The sequence below is a fragment of the Numida meleagris genome, chromosome 4, assembly GCF_002078875.1.
Source record: "Numida meleagris isolate 19003 breed g44 Domestic line chromosome 4, NumMel1.0, whole genome shotgun sequence".
In the NCBI taxonomy this organism is placed as follows: domain Eukaryota; kingdom Metazoa; phylum Chordata; class Aves; order Galliformes; family Numididae; genus Numida; species Numida meleagris.
Window position 1 is genome coordinate 19,143,406 of NC_034412.1, and position 21,534 is coordinate 19,164,939.

Consider the following 21,534-nt stretch of genomic DNA (forward strand, 5'->3'; position numbering starts at 1 on the left):
CCTCCTGCACCAAACCACAAAACTGCTCTAGAGTACCATAATACAAGCTGCTGAAGCAGAGTTTGAGGAGATACTCCAGCAGATTTCAGGCAGGCACCCAGAGGAGCAGTGCCAGCTCGCTGCTGAAATGGCCGGGCAGGAGTCCTTTCCAGAGGTGCCTGCTGGTTGGGAACATATCAGCTCAAAGGAAGCTGTTTTGAACCTTAACTTCCAGCTCATATCAGGGTACAAATTCAGCAGGAACAAGAATCTTTGTCCCATTTTGTCCCACAGGAGGGCAACAGCTAACAGCCGCTACTCCATAACATCTTGTCTTTTGGAGGAATAGTGTCTCCTTGCTGGCCAAGGTACTGTCGCTAGTCCTGTAATAGTTGCAGGTAGCTGCTGCAGGCTTGTCCTCTAATCTGGGAGAGAGGGTATAAAGTCCTTGGAAGCATGCTAATATATGCAGTATTAAATGTATCTAAAGAAGCCGCAGATCCCTGGGTTACCATCAGCAGCCTTAGGTAGAAAGACAAGCTGATGGTTCTGTGGTTCTATAAATACTTCATCACAAATTTTTATTCCTTTTGCCTATAAAACCAAAAACACTTTGCTGAAGTAGGTGAGAAAACTTAAAATGGTCAGATAAAGCTCACACAGACAAGCAGGTAACATAAATCCTTTGCATTTTCTCTTGGTATTCATAGTTTCTGCCATATGTGACTTTTTCTAGCTGAAAAATCATTTTACTTGACAGAAATGGTGTTCGTGTATGAAAAACTATCCTGAATGAAAGAAAAGGATTTTGAGTGTTACTCTTGCCATTGTTTTCTCTTCCAGCCCGCTGTTTTCTGACTGCTGTGCTGTTTTTGGTAGAAAAACTAGTGATTTTGCTCCACTTTAAATAGCACCATATTAGCACAGAAGAAAAAGAAAGCCAATGATTCCATCCATTTTTTAGATTTGTTTTCAGATAGATCTTAACTTTCTAAGTAAAATAAGTGGAAAGCATTAGATGTCACTTGTTTTCCCTTTCCATGACCAATAAGTTATTTTAGATAAATAGAACAGAAATGGATAAGGATATAAAATCTCAAGTATCACAGCAAAAGCTACTATTATTTCCCCCAGAACTGTCCTTCCAGAGGGACTTGTTCCCACTCAATTATTGGTTGAAAGTTTTGCTCACCTTTCTTTCATCTTTCTTGCCATCCTTTGTCAACAAGAAACTAATTGATGGACTGTTGGATTCAAGTACAATTACTATCTGTAGTATTCATATGCCTCATTGTATCTTAATTATATTAAAAAATGTAGATGATTATTGCCAGATTGTTGCTATCCCCTCCCGCGGCTGTCCATCCTCCCGACCCGAAGCTGTCCGTGCTCGCTCGGACAGAGTCTCTCAGTCACTGATGCGGTGGAAGCAGATCTCGTTTATTCCCTGGGACGCTCCCAGTATTATACTCGTACACCTGACCACATCCGCGACACGTGCTGGTTTTGTAACTTCTGTCCAATCACAGCCTCGGTCATGCGCTGTGCACGAGGCTCTGTGTCATGGGCTGCCTGCCCTCCTTCTGGTCGGTTCTTCTGTCTTCTAAATCCTTCTTTGACTGCACAGGTACTTTCCCAGCTTTCAGAGCTTCCGGGTTCATTCGGTCACATGCGCAGGCGCATAGCTATTGTTGCATAGCGGCATCGAGTACTAATGAACAGCTATTGCTTAATAAGTAGCCGTTGAGACCCAGACCAGATATTTGTTTTCTTGCAGTAAAGAACTTGCTATTCATTGCAACTATTCCATCTTATTCCATCACTGCAGATAGACAGAAGCCAGGGAAAAACTTAGGGAATAAGCTATACTGTAAAGCAAGTTAATTAAAATATAATTAAAAGTGATAAAATTACAGCATATGCCAAAATCCATCAAGTCTTTATTGGACATGAATGAACTGGAATTTATTACACGGTCAAATTTGATTTTCAATAAAAAGAAAAAAGAAGCATCTGTCTGATAAATACACAGCAACTACTTTTGAACCAAATAGTGAATCTTTCTTAGGAGTCTATAGTCTATAGAGATTCTTTCCTAAAGTCTTTGCTTGACTATGTCAGAATAAAATATCTTAGGGTTTTTTAACATGCAATGAAAATTAAAGAAGTATGGCAGATAGATATACTACAAAGAAGAATTTTCATTCTGTGAAGTATAGCAAATTAACAAATAACTGGAGTAGCTTTGGCTATTAACGAAACATTTAGGCAATCTATAAATGGAGGCATTACCATATGTGCTTATTTCTGTATACATCAAATTCTGCTCTCTGTTGTAAATCACAGTCAATACCTGTCTACAAAATGAAAGAATTTTGGCCTACTGCCTCTTTGGGGTATCTTATTCTATTAAATAACTTACTTCTGAGAAACTTAGCTAGATCTTCACTGTTCAGTAACTCATGATTGCCTTTTTAATTAAAAGCTTGAACCTTACTTTATACTCATTAATCATATTAGATTGGAGTGTTGATATAATGGGCATAGTTCACCTCTCAGACACATTAACAGAAGTTTTATTGAAATGCATGATAAGTTGCTTGAGGATTTAGAAATGCTGTTTTTCTTCTAGTTGCTCTACGTCCACATGCCTAGCCTAATTCTGTACCTGGCACTACTGCCTTTCCTCAGGATTCACTTTTGATCCACATGATCGCATTACATGAGAGAAGCTAGGCTAACACAAAAAAAAGCAGTGGGACATGAGACTCATTTGTGTGTTCTGAGAATCTCTTTGCTTCAAGCCTGATGTCAAATGAGCTCCTTAGCTTCATCAGACAAAGCTCGAAGTCAGCCGTGTATACAAAACATACAAAGCTGAGGTGCAGCTCGAGCTTTAATCCACACCTGCTCATCCACAGATCTTGAAGAGTTAGTTACACTGTGTTCTTCCACTTCAGTTTGCCCAATAGTACACACTGACTATACCGCTATGTACTGTTTACCTGTAATAAGCATGGCTCCTTCAGTGAGTGTCCATTTTCCCACAAAAATCAGTACCAAAACTTCAGATGATTTCAATGGTTTCAGGACTGGGTCTGACAAGTCTGGCTTTTATAAGAAATACAAGCTTGAGCCTCTGCTGGTATAAATCAACACAAGTCCCCACTGGAGCTAGGCTAATTTACACAAGAGCAGGATCTAACTTTACATATTCTTTTCTTTCTCTTCTGTCTTGCTGGCGAGAACCCAACAGCAAAGCTTTTTGTGCATTTGTTTCACTTTGTGTAAGGTCAGCTAAGGTTTTATGTAAAACAGATGGGCAAACTTAAAAATGATTTTCACATTGCATTGAAAACCAGTAAAAAAGCAAAAGGGGGAAAATTACTCTTTTTGTTCTTTCAAAGGTTGTTGCAATGACCTTTATTTTACCCAGTGCCTCAATTTTAAAAAAGGAAAACAAACCCCTGTTTTTATTACAGTGGAAATGTTTTCTCTGCTGTTCATGGAGGTCTTAAAGAGAATCAGCAAGAGAACGAAAGTTCCCAGCGGTTCATTGGCAGTTTTAAAATGGGAGCATAGTGCCCAACTTACAAAATAAGGACTATATTTAAATATCCTTTAACTTATGCTGCTACATGTTTGTTCTCACAAGTCTGTAATTTTCTGGTAACTAATCCTGTGGAATTGAAACTGTATATAGACAACATAGGTTAGAAGGCATTATTGCACAACAATTTTAACTAGCCCGTCCTTTAAAAAACAAAAAAATTACACAAATGGGATTTCATGCTTACAGAACATTTTGTTCTAGGTCACACAAACCAGAAGTTTACAAGGCTTCTCTGGCTGTTCTGATTGCTGAATGCGGGCTCTTATTCATTGCTGGTGAAAATGCATAGCTAATGGTGCTGACTATATTGAGAAATAGTGTTTTGTAGCTGAGAATTTTCTCTATCAGATAGTGTTATTGTGCTCTTTGTATCTGTTAGAGTTTCCGTGGAAATAAATAGGAGGCATTAATTTCCGAGCAACTTATGTTAAATTGCATTAATAAATATTTAGTTACACAATATTTCAAATATTGCAAAGTAATGAATATATTTTCAAACAAAATGACTACATGATTGCCTTTGCAAGCCAGCTACCTATATTTCATCTAGTTTTGTGCTGGCTAAATACCATTTAACCAGTTCAGGCTTTCCTGTCAGTTGTAGTCTAAGACTAGCTATGTGTTTATGTGTTCTCTTAGCCTGACGGATCAATTAACTGTATATTTATTTGCAGTTTAGTGCTGGGAAAAAAAAAAAGAAAAAAGAAAAAAGAACTTAGAGTGAAGTTGAGACAAATTGAAGGCATTAGTAAGCATTTAATTCACTGAACTCTACAGGAATAGACAACTCTCAGGATGAAGGAGCTGAAGCTGACTATGTAACCTAAAACTGACTCAATTAAAGTAACTTGGGGAGAGCAAAGGGAAAATAACCTTTACATTTGAGCTTCAGGGGATTTTCAGAACAGAAATGTGACAGTCCTTTAAAATTTTTTAAAAAAATCATCAAGACAATTTTCAATTTTTGTTTACCTTCTAACATTTGAGAAGACAAATAGTCTTTAAACAGTCGAAAATGCTTGGGGTATTTGAAAATTAAAATACTTTGATGTACTTGGACAAATTGAATCCAGAACGCATCTGCAAGGGCAGTAGAAGTAATAATGCTGCTGACTGCTAGCAACTGTTACATGTTTAGTCTACGAGCTTAAAAATGGCTCTGGAAACTAAAGTGAGAATGGTTTTTATTGCAGATGGACATGATGGTTTAAATTAAGAGTGAAGTCGGCATTTTTACTTGCTTATAAAACTGAATATTTGGCAACTTTAATATATTACTGAAATAAAGATAGCAACCTTAACCACAAATAATTTGAATTGATTTTTTGGTACTTCACAAAGGAATTAGGATGAGGTTTCTTATTTTTTTTATTTTTTTTCTATATTAAATGAATCATTGCATCCTGAAGTTAATGTAGCTAACTCGATCATACTCCTGCATTTATGTGATGATAGCACCTACAGATTAGATTAGATCACGAGTACCTGCTACTTAAGTAGTCCTCAGGACTCAGGAGAATGCTGTTTTCATGCCTTTTTTTTTTTTTTTTTTTTTGGTAGGCACAGGTGGGAAAAGCTTGTGAGCAGGAAGAATACAGGAAAAGGATATTAATGAATAACCAGAATTGTTTCCCCTATGAACTTACAACAACTTTAATAAATTAATGGTAATTTAATTGCTAACTTTGACTTACTCCTTGCCAGCTTAGTATGTCATCGTTTAGAAAGTGTTTGCTAATAATGAAAAAGCTCAGCATATTACTTACAATGCTTTAAATTTTACAAGAGCAAAAGAATTACATCATTTTCCTAAGCAAATGGAAATAACTGATTTCTTATGCAGGAAGCTAAGAAAGCAGACTAGCATGAAAGGACATTCTCTTAATTTAAAATATATTTCCACATACATACTCTGTAAGTCTCCAATTATAGCTGTGCAGAATTGATCGTCTCAGGTGTTGAGAAACAAATGGTCTTACCCTTCTGAAAATTATGAATATACAATTTAAGGAACTTGTTTTTTAAATAATAACGTTTGGGTTCTTTTTATTCGCCTTTGGCTTTCAGGCTTTTAGCATGCACTTGAGTCATGTTTTCATGCTTTTCTGTTCCACTAAAAAAAGAAAATAATTTTTTAAATGATGCCCATGAGTCTCATATGACAATATCACTCTAAGCAACTCCACTTGAGAAAAAATACCAAACATTGTGAAACTTTTGATAAAAGCATGGAAGTAAGTATCTACAAACTGTTAGTATATCGTATATGTTTTAAAACAGAAGTCTCTCTTTTAGGATGACAGTAGATTACTGGACTGAAAGCATTATTTAACTGTGCGTTCATGAGATCAAACACATGCTATGTCTGAAAGGTCTTGAACACTCCTGATACAGAACCTTTCCAACAAGGAATAATTAGTCTGTGCTCCAAATAAACAGTTGTAGGGTTGTTGGTTTTGTTGTTTGGTTTTTTTTTTTGCAAAAAACAAAAACCATGAAGAGATTCATGGTGAGGAATCACCTGTATCTACCCAGTCTTCACTGAGAAAGCTCACAGAAGTTATTCCACCTGTAAACTTCCAAAAGAAAGGGAAAAGGGAAGCAACAGCAGGCAAAGGAAAGATTTGGAACCAAGGGAAGTGTAAGAAAGAAAAACAAGTACAAAACAAAACATAATAAACTGCAGATGATGGTTGCATATGCTTCCAAGCTGAGTGCATCTCACTGGAAAAAAGAGTACTGTGTAATGAATTACACTGATTTGGGACTTCAATCTTTGTTATTTACACCAACTTAAATCATGTTTGTGGCTTAGTTTCCGCTGAAGGAAATACGTAACAAAGAAGTGAATAAGACAAGAATTCCTTAGGAGAAGAAAGACTGCCATATCATTCTTTGGCTCCTCAGAATATTTAATTACTGAGTGCCTTTGGTCTGTGAAGTTTGTAAGCATTTCAATTCTATCTGCAGTTCTAAGGCCTATCCAGATTGTAGTGGTTTGCAGCAGGTTTCTCCTGATTTGCTCTTGGCTCGAGCACATGAGGAGTTGCTATCATCAAAAACAATGAAGAATCTTTTCTGTTCCCAGGAACTGAAATGACTGATGAAATATGTCACAAAAATCTTGACTGCCAGTTGAAGGCACCACCATACCAATAGAACTGAAGTGCTAAAAAGTGGTTAAATGACTCTTCATGGTTAATTTCCCCAAAATAGCATGCACTTGAAAATCTTTGAGATACAAACACAATTAACAATGTTTTCCATACCCTCTGTTTTTCACAAGTACAAGGTTAAGGAATAGCATAAAAGTTCTGACAAAAAGGCCCTGGGGGGTCCTCTCCATATTCATTCAATGACAGGTAATTCCAGCGAGGGATCATTACCTACCCTCTCACCCTGCTAGAAGATTTACAGAGGCAAAACTTCTGAAAACCCTAGTACACAGAATAAATCACTGTCGACGGTTTATGGGCGTTAGGCCCGATTCCGTGACAAAGGGGACGGGGGACCCAAGGGCCCAACGTCCCGGGAAAAGGGGAAAGGGGAAAAGGGTAGGGAGATGGCCCTGAGAGCAAAGAACAGCGGTAACAATCTGAGGAGAAACAAACTAATTTACTAAATAAAATATCGGAATGCAAAACAACACACTATAATACAATATAATTACAATTAAGCTGATAAATCCAACACAGAGAGAGAGAATGTCCCAAAATCAAGGTAGGCCTTACTCTACTACCGACGATAAGACGGCTGGAGAGCGAGGTGCTGCCAAGACGAGAGACGGCGGAAAAAGGGACGAGGTCTCGTGATCTGCAAGTTTTTATACTGCGAGCTTTTATCTTTTCCCTCCGGCTGGAAAATGGTAACAGAGGAGCAAAGTGCCGTGGGGACTATAGTAGTCCTTCTCTTCTGAGAACCAGGTACATTCACTACATGATGTTATGATGTGGAATACCAATAACCGAAAATCATAAAACCATGACAATCACTATGTTCTACTGCATAGCAATTTCAACTAAAGCTCATAGTCAAACACTATATACAAATGCAATTATTCAGTACAGTCAAGAGATGATGACCTTAAGATCAAACCACGTACCAATGGAAGTGTGCTGTCTCTGAAACTTTAGCTAGTGCCACTTCTTTGTATTGAGCTAACTTTAAGGCCACAGAAAAGTTGATCTTTACGCAATCTTTTCTCCACTGGTCCAGTGAACTGGGCCTATCTTCTGGAGCCTGTAATTATGGGTCTTAGTGCTTTTCATTCTCAGGCATTCTCCAGTGTCCTCAGAGACTATCAGGCTCTGGTTTTGCACCAGCGCCTCTCAAAACCTTTAGGACACATTGAAATTATGGCCAAATCCAAAAGAAATGACTGATGTAGCTCAAAGGTCAACAGTGCTAGGGTTACACAATTGAATTATTTCAAAGTTCTTCAGTTTTATGCCACTAGGAATAGACAAGTATCCTCAACGTAGAAAAACTGGAATTCAAAACACAAGTTGAATTGCTTGTGTAACACCCACATACATATACACCAACAATATTTCTGACATTTCAAGAACAAATAATTTAACTCTGGATGTTTTCTGGAAATTGAAATTGACTCCTCTTTCGTCAAATCAGTTTGCAAAGGCATGTAAGGACCATTTCTCTCCACCTAAGTCTTGACTGCAAACTGCCCTGCAGTTCACGTTGATTACCATTGCCCAGATTTGACATCTTTTGATGTCTTTTTAACTACCACAGTTGGGCAATTTTAATTTCTTTGACAGAAGTGCAAAGCAAGACTGTATTTAAGAGCTGCACTACAGCTGTTCTGATTTATACCAGCATCAGTGAGTATTAACAAATGATCTTTCACATTGTTGAGCTACAGGATGCCTCATGTTAGCTCTCTAGCCAATGAAAAATATCATGGTTTTACTGAGTGAAAATACGCCAGTCAAGGAACATGTCCTTTCACCTAACTACTGCTCAACATAAGAACACAAATCACATTTGTGCAGTGTTTGTGATTCACCTCATTCCAGCAATGTTAACATGGAGCTACAAAGCATGAGATTTTGTAGAGGAGTATTAAAAAAAAACAGGAGGCTTTTGGACAACTTTTCAGTTAAGTGCTTTGCTGAATGACAGGTGCTTTTGCAATTACCCCTTCTCCTGATCTTATGGTCTACCACAGTACGTATCAGAGATCTCTGGGAAGGGAAACTATTACACCTAATGTGTTTGGACAAGTTTAGCATGTGTGCAAATTAATAAGAATGGCTTATTCTATTCTTTATCTGGTTTTGCAAGGGTTGCCTTGCATTTATGCAACCTGCACCGCTGCTTACCTGCTTTAACTAATGATAATGGATCTTGCAGAATGCAAAGAACACTATGTTCCCTCAAGTGCATTTTTTTTTTGTGCATTTTTTTCCCTCTATTGAAAGGTAGGAACTTAAACCAAGTTCTTAAAATAGAGAATAGATTTCTTATGAAATTCTCCTCTTCAGACACTGGAGGAATCCACGAATGCAACACAGGAAAGGAACTGGAGTTGGAAAGAGCACTGCAAGTAATCCTTTGCGATACTCACAGTTAAACTGTGAGAAGAAAATTTCTGATTTATGAAGATGTACTTTTGCCGCTAGTATTAAAAAATAAAATAAACAGTGAATATTAAACACCTCATGGTAACAGTTGCCTGGCACACTTCATAATGGAAGTTAGCTCTGTAAGCAAGGGCACATCTTGACTTCATTGTGTCTTCTATCATTGCCTTTCTCTTCTAAAATAGTCTTTAAACATTTTTTATCTAAACTATACAAAGCAAAAAAGTAAAACTGAATAAAAAATAAAAATAAAAAAACATGCAAATGCTTCTGCTATCCTGTTCCAATGACCTTTATGAATAAAGGAATGCCTGTATTAATAAAAGTTCCCATAGAACATTTTTTGCAAGTCTTTAACATGAGAATTTTATTGTAAAAAAAACCTGTATCAGTGACCAAATTTATAGACCAGTCTCCGGCTGCAAACACATTGTACATCCTTTCTCCATAAAGAACAAATTCCCTCTTTTTACCTGAGCACAGAACAACTGGTACGCAGCAGCATAATAGCAGCAAATGCAGATGTTGTGTGATAATGAACATAGATAAAGCAGAATCTCCCCAGCAGCTTGTGATGCTGCTCATCAGCTGTATGTTCAGAAGTAGTGCAGAACTTCTATTGTGATCATGGAAGCTGCCAAGACTCTTTTGCAAAGGGTTCAACTCCACTCAGTTTTGACATTGAGAACAGAAAAATAATTTTGATGTCTTTCCACATTTTAGGTAAGAGCTCTCTATAAAGCCTGATACAAGAGCAGCTATATGACATGCTCCAAAAATCAGTAGAATTCTCCACATTCTTGTGTGACTTCCTGCTAAACTTTACATATATGTTAAATCTTTACATATCTTGTGCAGATACTCCTACAAAGCACATTTTTCCTGCTCTCTATCCAATATAGCAACATCTTATGTCTTAAAAATGAAAAAGAAAAAATTCCAAATAAAACATTCCTTCTTTCTTTCTATCTTTCCTTTCCTTTGGGAAAAGAGATTGCTCATGTTCAGCTCTGTCTATGAGCTAATGCTAGACTTCAAACCACCGTCATCACAATTTTAGCACTTATTATCTTCACATATAAGGTTTATGACTTCTAGATTAGTAAATTATCTCGTAAGGTCTTGTAACAGATTTAATTGTGTTAATTTTAGTTGAGTTATATGGTATGTTGATCCTGTGAAGAACTCTGTTGCACAAACCATGAAGTAAAGATGCTATAAAGTTTTTAAGAGCTTATTCCAAACATTGCTATGCTTATGAATCAGCAAGTATTCCTGCACAGCACTGAGTACCAAAATCTACATTGCATGAAGATGGTGAGTGTATGCATATCCATGCAGACAGAAAAGTTCATTATTTCACTATTGGTGTATATTAATTTAATAAAAAGATCACTTTGAAATTCCCAAGATTCCAGTTCTCAACTACACAGATCTCTTGCTATAACTGGAATTATTGGAGGAACACTGCATTTTTACATCAGATGCAACAATGAGTATTGACTTTTAATAAGCTGTTGAATATTTTAGCACTTCTGAAATATGAACTCTACAGCTTATAGGATCAGTGCTCCTGTTTGCAATTTGCAGTCAGATACAAAGGGATTGTTCTAATATGTTTGGTACACCGTCAGCTAATCCTTTTCTGATTTCTGTGAGTATGTCACAAGAAAGTGAAATAAAACTAGGGGATGTTGTTTTATGAGCAGTGCAATAATAAATTCCCAAATAAGGCTTTTCTTAAAACCAATTTAGCCTTCAGATAGCAGCTTGAGGAATGCTCTCTGGAATCTAACCTGTAATGACTCAAGACCCAATTTTCCCAGGAAAAAGGTTTGAATCAGTATATCAGCATTAAACCTTTAGGCTAGGATTCAGAATGTACTTACTCTTTTTAGTATGTATAGGATATTTTTAGCTTAGTGCATTAATAGGACAACACAATAAAGGAGGATTATGAGCCTTATTCAGTATTTTGCTCAAAATGTATAGGATGTTTGGAAAATAACATTTTGATTTCCTAATTCCTACTATTAAAGGAGAAACACGAGGTCCATTTTGGATTTTATTTAGCTAAGCAATAATATTAAGGATAATATTCAAAATAATGGCTTAAATTTAGGAGCCCAAAATGTTGTTCAAGTCTCAAAATAAACTTTGCATTTTGTGAAACATCTCCATATCCGATTAAAAATCAGCGGTGTTACAAAACCTTAAAACTGAAGTTTTATATAAAAAGTGAGAAAGAACTGTTGTTAGTTTACTTTGTTAACATCTCTGGCTGACATCCAACTGACACACCGGAGGAGGTGGCAGGCAGTGCTTTGGTGGGGACAGCACATTAGCATGCAGTTCATGCTGCTGTCTCGTACATGAATTAGACTGAGAGTACTGGAAATTACAGAGAGTCATGTTTTTTGAACTGCACCCTCTAACTGAAAGAAATTAAACCAGAAAATAAGGGAGATGTCTTGCAAAATGAAATTCTAGGGAAAAAAAATGCATTTTGAGCAAATTAAACTTCAATTTTAATTAGATTGCTCGTGCTGCACATGACTGTAAGAAATGTGAAAACACTGAAACACATAATGAAATAGAAAAATATTTGGCCAAAACAGACCTTGCTCAGAGGTCACATCTTACTGTGCTTTGGTAAATCTTGGGCAAATTACAAGTTTTCTGATGAAAACAATTTCAGCTGGAAAATTTCTACCCAGGTCCACTGAGCTGCAGCTTCTTTCCACCTTTGCTTGGCAGAATGAGCACTGGATACCTATGATTTGGTCTTCCAGACATTCATGTAACACATAGCATTTACTATGTTTTGTTGCTTGTTATAGCCAAAGTGTAACTCTTCTGGATTTGGATAAATCTTTTGGCCTTTCTTTCTCAGAATTATGAAACTTCCCCCTTGACTGATAACTTAGGAGTTTAGGGGATGGATACACATGAACGGCAACAACAGCAATTGGTGCTTCAGTATTAGGGGAAAAATAAGGCCAGGGGAAACCATAAAGCACAAATAAATATCTGGCATAAAGAGACAACACAGAATATAGAAGATGAAAATGATTTCTTAGTGAAATGGATCTTGAAGCATGAGCCTGGTACTAAGGCATAGTATTTGGTAAGGAGAGGAAATTAAATTTTACTTTTAAATTTTAGTCCACGCATCTTTAAAAAAAAAAAAAAAGATTTGCAGATAAAACAGGCATCAGCTGTTATAAAACATGGAACTAGATGGCCTTTTAAACAACAGACTTTCACAGACCCATATTTTAATGTGGCATGTCCTGGGATAATATAGTGTATCAGCGGCTCTCAAATTCTTCCACAGCACAGATCATCTTTTATGCAAAACCGCACGCCTTGGACCCCTTACCCTTGCAATGACATTCCTAATGAGAGCCACACACACCCTACTAGCAATCAAGCTATGATTGCATGTGCACATACACATGTAAAACATTGGCCTCCAATAAAAGAAATTTACTCTTTTACCTCATGAATATAGGCATTTTCTTCGGACTCCCGCTTCACATTTCCAAAGCTTTGCCTGCAAAAATGGCAGGCACCGTCCCCGTGGTGCAGCTTTGCAGATGCCATCTGTGGGAAAAGTAGGTGTTTCAGGACTTGGGCAGTGTTCCGTAATCACTGAAGGGCTCCCGCGGCTCCTAGGATGGAGCAGAGCAGCAGTTAGGACAGTGCTCCTGGTGGCTGAACCGCACACCTGAGCTCCTGCTCAGCACCAGAATGAGAGCCACTGGGACTCTGCGACTCAGTGACCAGAAGAAGCCAGCTACAAACACCATTTCCGAAAGGAAAGGTATATTCTGCTCAGTTTTAAACATGCAATTCAATGTAGCAATTAATTAATTCTTTAAGTAAATAATTACTATCTGCTAAGAAATAATTGTAATGCTGTATGCAGAAGTAATAAAATTACTTAAGGGTTTCAGAAAATTCTTCAAGAAAGCAATTATTAGTAGTTGTAGTCAAAATTATTTGTTATATTAATTACCAGTCATCTCTGCCTAGACATAATTAGACAAAGTAATCTTACAGTGGTGCAACATAATTATGTCACTAATGAGAAAAATAACAGATTATTTTACATAAATTTGTCATATTATATGTTTAAGAGCTTGCTAATTGAAGAACAAAGCAAGGAATTAAAGAGCAAGCATACACAAAGTTTGGGGATAAGCTCTCACAGCAGTAGCATATTAAGGCAGGTCTTAAAATCTATTACTCCTTGTTAACTACTTATAAATATGAACTGAACTGCTCTCAGTAAAATTCAGCTTCAGATCTCAGTTCATAGCTCTTCAGTAGATCTAGACTACTGTGCAAATTCCACTCAGTCACATACTTTGGGAATGTCTCTTTCATAGATAACCATGTAAATCCAATCAGAATGATCCAATGGATCAATGTATAATATATCACTATATTTGTAATTGACAAATTTCTTATTTTTTCTACTAGCATTAACATCAGTCAGAGCCATCAGTACAACTTAAGCGCAGGTTATTAATAATCCGACATTTGAGATAGCCCTCCAAAGCTTCTTTGTGCAGTCCTTCTTTTTACCTATACCTTTTAATAAGATCTAAGCACATGCTTGACAGCAAATGCATGCCCAAGGGAGTTTCTGAATTTGAGCACAAATTATCAAGGAAAAAAGGTAATAATCATAAAATGTTAACTAGTTATACAGAATGCTTCTCTTTGAAACAACCAAAGAGATAACTTCTTCCTTTTTTTTTTTCTTTTTTTTTTAAATAAGAAAATGCGACCATAAATCACAGAAGAAAAGGCATTTTACTTTTAACAACTCTATTTGGTTGGGAGGGTGAAGGCGAGAGTGAAACACATTTTCAAATGAGATATTCTTCCAGCAGTGAATGAAAATATTTCTGACAAGTACTTTTAGATAGCTACATATTCATTTATGTATCAAAACTGTATACATATATAGTTATTTATAGTTTAGACAAAGACTATGCTTTTGATCTTCTTGTATGCTTTTTTGATGTACTGCGTGTCATTATTCTACAGCATACCATCAGTAATCAGATAATTTAATAAGCACAAACTAAGCCACAATAGAGAGATTAGTTAGGTTTTTGTTTACCACCTGTAGTGGTACTAGTTGTATGAGAAGTCACTGACAAGAATTATGAAATAGAAAACCAACATATTTCTAAGGAACTGGCTTTTATTTGTATCATGTATTACTGCAATTACTCGCCAGGGTGTTCTGACAGATGCTGTAGCTTTTCTGCTGAGGAATGCAACAATAACCCATGAATACTCAGAGTTTATGTCAGTAGCTCTCACTTGCTCTTTCCACACTAGATGTTAAGGTAATCCCCAAGGCAAGCTGTACAGGAAGAAAAAATCTGGAGGTGTGGCTGGTTCTTGCAGACAGCTGCTGGTATGGTTTTCTGCGCGTCTGTAAGCATCTCATCTAAATAAAGGCCAGTTCTTTCTGTAGTCATTGCCTTGCAGTGGAAGTATGCAAATTAGCTTTTGTGCAGAGTGAGGTGCATCATTTCACTGATGAAATTATTCTCATGGCTTTACTCTGTAAAATGTTTTAGCACATTTTCAAAGGGATGGTACATACAGAAGATTGCAATGTAATTTCCCTTTTCCCAAAACCTTTGTGTTTATGATAAATACTTTCTGTGACTGTTAAACCAGCTGGCAGGCCTATAAATAAGAAGTAATGCAGATAATTAAATTTTAGGAGGATGCCACCTGCAAAGTTCCTCCTGAATAGCTGAATTTCTAGAATGTGTTATATCTTCCTACTCTGTTCAAAAAATCAGAACCCTGCACATCCTTGGCTTGCCTCCTTCAAGCTACTCAGTGCAGTAGCACTCATTAGAGGCCTAACCTACTTTTTTCACTAGAATCTGAGGCAAAATTCTCATTAATATCATCAGAAGTCTGAAAATAATATTTGCTTCTCTCTTAAAACCAAAAAATGAACAACACTCCAATTGTTTCCAGTTTTTAGGTACCTTGTGGCTTTCAAAGTGAATAGCTCATTTTTGTAAGAGATCAAGACTTTTGTTCGAAATGAGTATTTAAAACTATTTTTAAATGATAACTCACTATTAAAATGCAGTGTATCTATTGTATGTTTGAGGTCTTGATTTTGTTCCCGTATATTTGGTGCTAATGATAAATTCCTTTTAAATGAAGTTTTAAAACAAAGCAAATCTCATTAGGCTCTTTTATCACCTATTTACATTATATCAAAATCTTTACTGTCCTGGATCATAAGGCTTACATAAATGAAAAATGCCATATTAAAAATGTAGTTTTAATCCCAAGGCATGCATTGCACCATAATTTATTGTAGTAACAAATGGCTTTGGTGATGTAACACTGTATTTCAACATGTTTTACAGCATCACAATGTTATTCTAAAGATTGTACTGTAGTTGGAATAAACATTACCAAATTTGAGACAGATTTATGGTGGTTGTAGACCTGTTTGGGCCAGGAAACAGAGGATCTATGTGGGAACTCTTATTAACATTAATGAGCATTAATTGCTTATCTCCTTTGTGTACCAGGAGTTGTTTCTCTCCCTCTGGCTGCCTTGTACATCAGCACCTTTTCAGGTTTGATTCAGGACTAGACCATCCCTTGAGTTTCAGCACTCTGTAAAAGGAGGAACCAAGCCAGGAAAGCATTTCCATCTTTTACAGATTCATCCCTTTGTGTCTACTGCTCTTGAGAAATTGTCTGCTGACACCCATTTGGAAACGGGAACCTGGGCCATACCATGTACAGCACTTTTGCAGACATTGTGCTGTTCTGAATGACGAAGGGCAAACACTGCAGGGCAGGGCAGAGCACCACCCAGCTTCTCTGCCACTCATTCCAGATGCAGAGAGCAAGGAGGCTGTGTGAAAGACTCAAGGAACTGAAGAACCTCATTTTGCCATATTGTCATAAGGCCACAGGTAATGGTCTGACTCCTCAGTTTATTTTCTGCAGAGATAATCTCAGGTTAGGGACAAATAAGTTGTGACCGGTGAAACCTGTATGTCTGTTGGAAAAAAAATGCAGACCAGACTCATTTGGTGAGATGCTGAACTGCAGGAACAACTGGTCACTGCTCTCCTTGTTTCTGACAGTCATAGACACTCCGTCATGTTGAGGAAAAGCATTGATAATGTTTTCAGCAAAATGCAAAACAGTAGAGAAGAACTCGAACTTCCAAGAGTAGATTCTTACATCAGCAGCCCAGTTCTGCAGACTGTGGCTCTGGCTCTTGGAGATGTGAGGTTTCCAAGAAGCATCTGAATTTCTAACCTGCCTGTCAGTAACTCTAATGAAGAAATCCTGTTTTCATTTGTACCAGTGCATTCCCACTGAGTTCAGCAGACTTTCTCTGGAATAGCTGATTTTCATGTAATATTATATTATATACAGAATGGCTCTATCTGGTTGTATGCACACTTGCCGTTCAGATTATAAAATACATGCTTAGCTCCTGCTTCCATTTCTAAAGCTTTGGTCATCTGTAACTAGCTCAGAAAATAATGCATTTTAAATATAGCCCCCTGAAAACTTCATCTGTGATTAGATGGAGTATCTTTTACCTTGTGCACTGGCCAGAATCTCCTAACCAAGCAGCTGACGCTGATGTTGAGCAGAAGCTGGGAAGTATTTCTTCACTGTGAGTTAAATGTTCCAGCACTTCAGAGTACCTTGGGGCAACAAAAAAGGGAAAAAGTAAGGAAAACTGTTTCAGTTTTTCTATTTGGAACCTGCTTTGCTGTAATTTTGAGACAAAGACTAAAGCACAGGTAATTGATCATAATGAAAAAAATGCATTAATGAAAGTAATTGACAAAAGCCAGTCCACCTGTCAAAGAAGAGAAACCTTGAAAAGAAACGGCAGGCTTTTGAAGGTCAGGGCTCAGTGTGGTGTAATCCCTACCATCTGTGTTCAGGCTGGTGCTATTCTCAGACTGTCATATGCACTCTCTTCTTTGAAAATAATAGACAACTGAAAAAAAAGTTAACCCAACAGGGAGCCTAAATGTAGCTAGCTTTATAGAAAATGAAAAAGCACCACTGTATAAACTTACAATGACCCTTAATTTTCCTTCCCCTTGACCTATACACATCCACAATCCATTTCAGGACTGCTGTGGCACTGGGAATGAAAATAATTCAGTGACCAACAAAATGTAACAGTAAAACAGCAAGTTGGAATAGTAAGCAACCATACCCAGTGCAGTCAGCCAAGCATGGTATTGCCCTGCACACACACTGAAGTGATTAAGAAGTGTCACCCTTTCCTCCAGCTTTTGAAAGATGGGCCTTGAACGTGCAAAAAGCTGTGGGCTCCTGTGCCCATGCCAGAATTCCAGCCCTCAAAAGACCTGCTGAAGAGCCACCAAAAGCTGCACCTCCATTCTGGGTGTTCAAGATGTCCTGTCATTAAAGCTGTGTTTCTGGCTGTTTTCAGAGAGCACGGAGAAGCCTCATACTTACACTAGCCTGTAACACCTTATGGGATTGAGTAACTTGTGCATTCATGTCCTGGACCGGCAGAGCTCGATTAGACACGCTCAGAAAGTGGTCACTAGCTCCTAGCCCATATGTACATGGCTGAAGCAGGCACCCTTGATACCCAGCACCATAATAGTTACAGCTTAGAATGGGATCAGCTTTCTGAACACTGATCACCAAGTAACAGAGCAATTAGCCTTCTAAATACATGCTTCTTCATTTGCTTGCACATTTTAGAAAGTATGAATGAAAATCTTCTTCACCTACAAAATACCATAGCTTGCTGATCAGGTCACTTTGTGTGGTCTGGAGTTCAAATCCCCCAGGCAGAAAAGGAAATTGAATTCAGGTTTCCCACACTCTGACAGGATATATTAATCACTGAGTTATTACATTAAATAAGGGCATTAGCTCCTCCGCGGCAGTTGTGCTTTGAAGGAAAAGGATATGAAATCCAGCAAGAAAAGCTGTCACTAGAATGGGAACCCCGAGTGTAAGAAAGTGTCCTCCCAGCATCCAAACACTAAAGTCCTGGTGTGGGGCAATATTTAAGACACAAGTTTGTTCTTAGTATATCATGTCAAAAGCAGAGGCAGCTGAATGCTTTTTGGTTCTCAATCCTCTGCTTTCAAATACCCACATGCATCCTACAGGGAGTCTGTTCTGGAATTTGTTCCTTCCAGAAGGTGGCCAAGTATCTGAAATTTCTGTGTTCCAGCTTTGGTCTCAGAAAGCCCCTTTAGGTCCCTCTGCTACTGTAGCCACAAGGCAATTTATTTCAAACAAGAAACTCAAGAATCTGAAAGCTTTTCAAAGCCATTACAAAACACAATGGAAACATGAAGTCACTACAGGAAAACTTTTTAATAAATAAAGTTCATCTATTAAAATAATGATAAAGAAACGCATACAGAGCTCTTTATTCCACGGTGCTAGGCTTATGGAACTGCAGAGCACAACCAAACAGATCCCCCAGAAGTCATGTTAGATACACTGTGCGGGAAATGGTATATATAAAATATATTTCTATTATTCTGAAGTCATAAAAACTTGGATAGTATATCTAATCAGCAGGTATAAATAGTATATATACATTATATATATCACTTGCTCCTAAACAATTACATTAAAACTTCTGCCTCCATGCACAAACCAGAACACGTCACATAAAACATCCCTCTGTTAAGTGTAGAGTCCTGGGAAAACAGCCCCAATAAAAATAACGCATAAAAAATAATAGTGCCTCGCAAATGTCTAATTAAAAAGGGTCTCTACCTCCTTGGAAGAAACACATTTTATTTGCCCTCATTAAGGTGACCTAACCACTGTACTTCACCCTACCCTCCCTGAATGATGTCATCAGCATAATCCATGAAAATAAAATACAAGAGAAGAATCATTCTCTTTCTCTGAGTTGTAACTGCCTATCTTTCTAGGCACACAATCATTTTCAAGCATATACTTCAGTTAATGAGTCCAAAGACAAACTGTTGACATTATACCATCTGTACAAGTTTAGGCGTAACTAGAGTAAATGGAGAAATTCAGAGTGAGACCTAAAGCTTAAGTTGCTTCCAGAGAGTCTTCACTAATAGCTTTTGCTTGTTAGCCATGCTGTCTCAAAATAAACATTTATTTAGTTATTTTTTGAAGCACAACCTGAAGGCACACCCTCTGCTAATAGAATAAGATGCTGATGAAACCTCTTGCTCGATGTAAAGCAGCTCTTATTCTTCTCATCTGCAGTAACTATGGTTTTCTCTTTTGTTCCATTTATCTTTTTCTTGGTTGTGTATCTCATTATGTGGTTTGCTTGTACTGAAGCCATACACATTGGGCAAGACGAAATCAGGGAATGTGAAGCTGCATGAACACATAGGAACACAACTGAAGCACAGTTCACAGCTGCTTCTTTGGACAGCTGTGGAGGATCTCATCTAAAGCTGTGCCAGCTAACGTCATTATAGGCAAACTCAGAAGTCAGCGTAAGAAGAAAGAAGCATCAACGTGTCAAAGAACGCTGTGTGCTCCAGTGCCCACTGAACAGTAACTTGGGGGAACAGGCATGACAAAACTGAGTCTGAAAACAGACAAAAAGTCTATTACCACAGATTAAGAGGAAATAATTAAAACTTCTAAAAAATTACATATTCTAAGAAAATCACATGTTCAGGCTGACTTTTAGCACTAACAGGAAGGAAAATTAAAAGAAAAGACTCTTACTCAAAAGTAAAATTGAAATCTACAGTTGAGCAAAAGGAAATGTAATGAAGCCTGAGTATCTGGCCAGTGTGGTGTCCAACACACTGTGGCAAAAAGAAAAAAAAAAAAAAAAAGGAGAGTGAGATAGAAAGAAACAAGGAAAGAAAATCTAAAACCCAAAAAATTTTTCATTCAACTGCAGGAAAAATGTATTTTTCTATTATGGACTGCAAAAAGCCCTTTTATTGAAATGCCCCAAATTTGACATTTTATACACTGCCTTGCCAATCTTGTGGAGCACCTGAAAAAACAGGGTGTGAAAGAAAGAAAGACTTTCACAGGGGAAATGTTTCTATGAAGAAAGACCAGAAGAAGCCAGATCACAAAAGAAGCTCCTAAGACAATAAGGATTTTCACTAGTAATGAAGCTCGTCATCCTTTAGGAAGAAAACACGACATTGGCCAGGAATAGCATTCTTAGCTCACAATTCTAAGCAGTTTACATCAGCATAGACTTTTCTTTTTATCCTCAGGGAAATATATTTTTCTCCTTCGAGAAATATCAGCTCTAGGCAACATGCAATAGGTGCAAAATGTTTACATTACAGCACTACTGGTACGCTACTAGCGTCATCTCTTACATTTTAATTAAGTTTACAGGAAATAAAAAACTGTGTTTTTTTCTTTGTTCTTTTATTTTTTGAAAAACATCCGACAAAGGAAGCCAGCATCTGAAGGGGCAACAGTCATCCTGCACCGTGTGTGCACGGGCAGGAGATGGTCTGAAGTACCACTTCTACATTTCAATTTGTCACTTATGTTTTGGCTTTCAAGTCCCCTTTCTTTTTTGTTAAAGCCACTGGAGAGCAGGCAGGAGTCACGAGACAAGGCACTCGCCGAGGAGCATTGCATAGCCCCATGCTCGGGCTGACAAGCTGGCAGTGGATATCTTTCATTCAGTACATCTCTATATACTGCACACAAAAAATGCCTGGGGAGCCTTGGTAATGAATACATCAACTTTTACCCTGCTCTGTAAAAACAGCTATAAGGAAATGATTTCTGTGCTACAGAGGGGGTACGCAGACTAAAAAGAAAACACAACACTTGCCAGAAAAACAAATGCCCTGCTCCATCAGAAAGATGAAGGAGAAAGATAAAGTGCTCTGTTTATGTTACGCCATCTGAATTTAAGTAGACTACAAACCCTTCCCCTTCTGACCAGGGGGGCAAACATCATCAACACAGGTACATACGGTTTCTAGTCTTCCATGCAATGCTACTCACCATTCAAGTGGAAATTGATTCAGGAGTTTCTTTCACTCAAATAGAAAAGCCAGGAGAAACAAATAAGAAAAAAAAATGGCATGTGATATGCTGTTACTAGTCACACTAAAGAGTAATAGCTATATACTTAATTTATAAAATAAAGCATACAACAATAAAGAATATAATAGGAAATCTCCACTAGGGATGGCTTTTCTTTTATTTTTCTAATATAAAGAAGTGAACAGAAGAGATCCAGTAAGGAAAAGAAAGAGAAGGAGGAAGAGGAAGAGGAAGAGGAAGAGGAAGAGAGGAAGAGGAAGA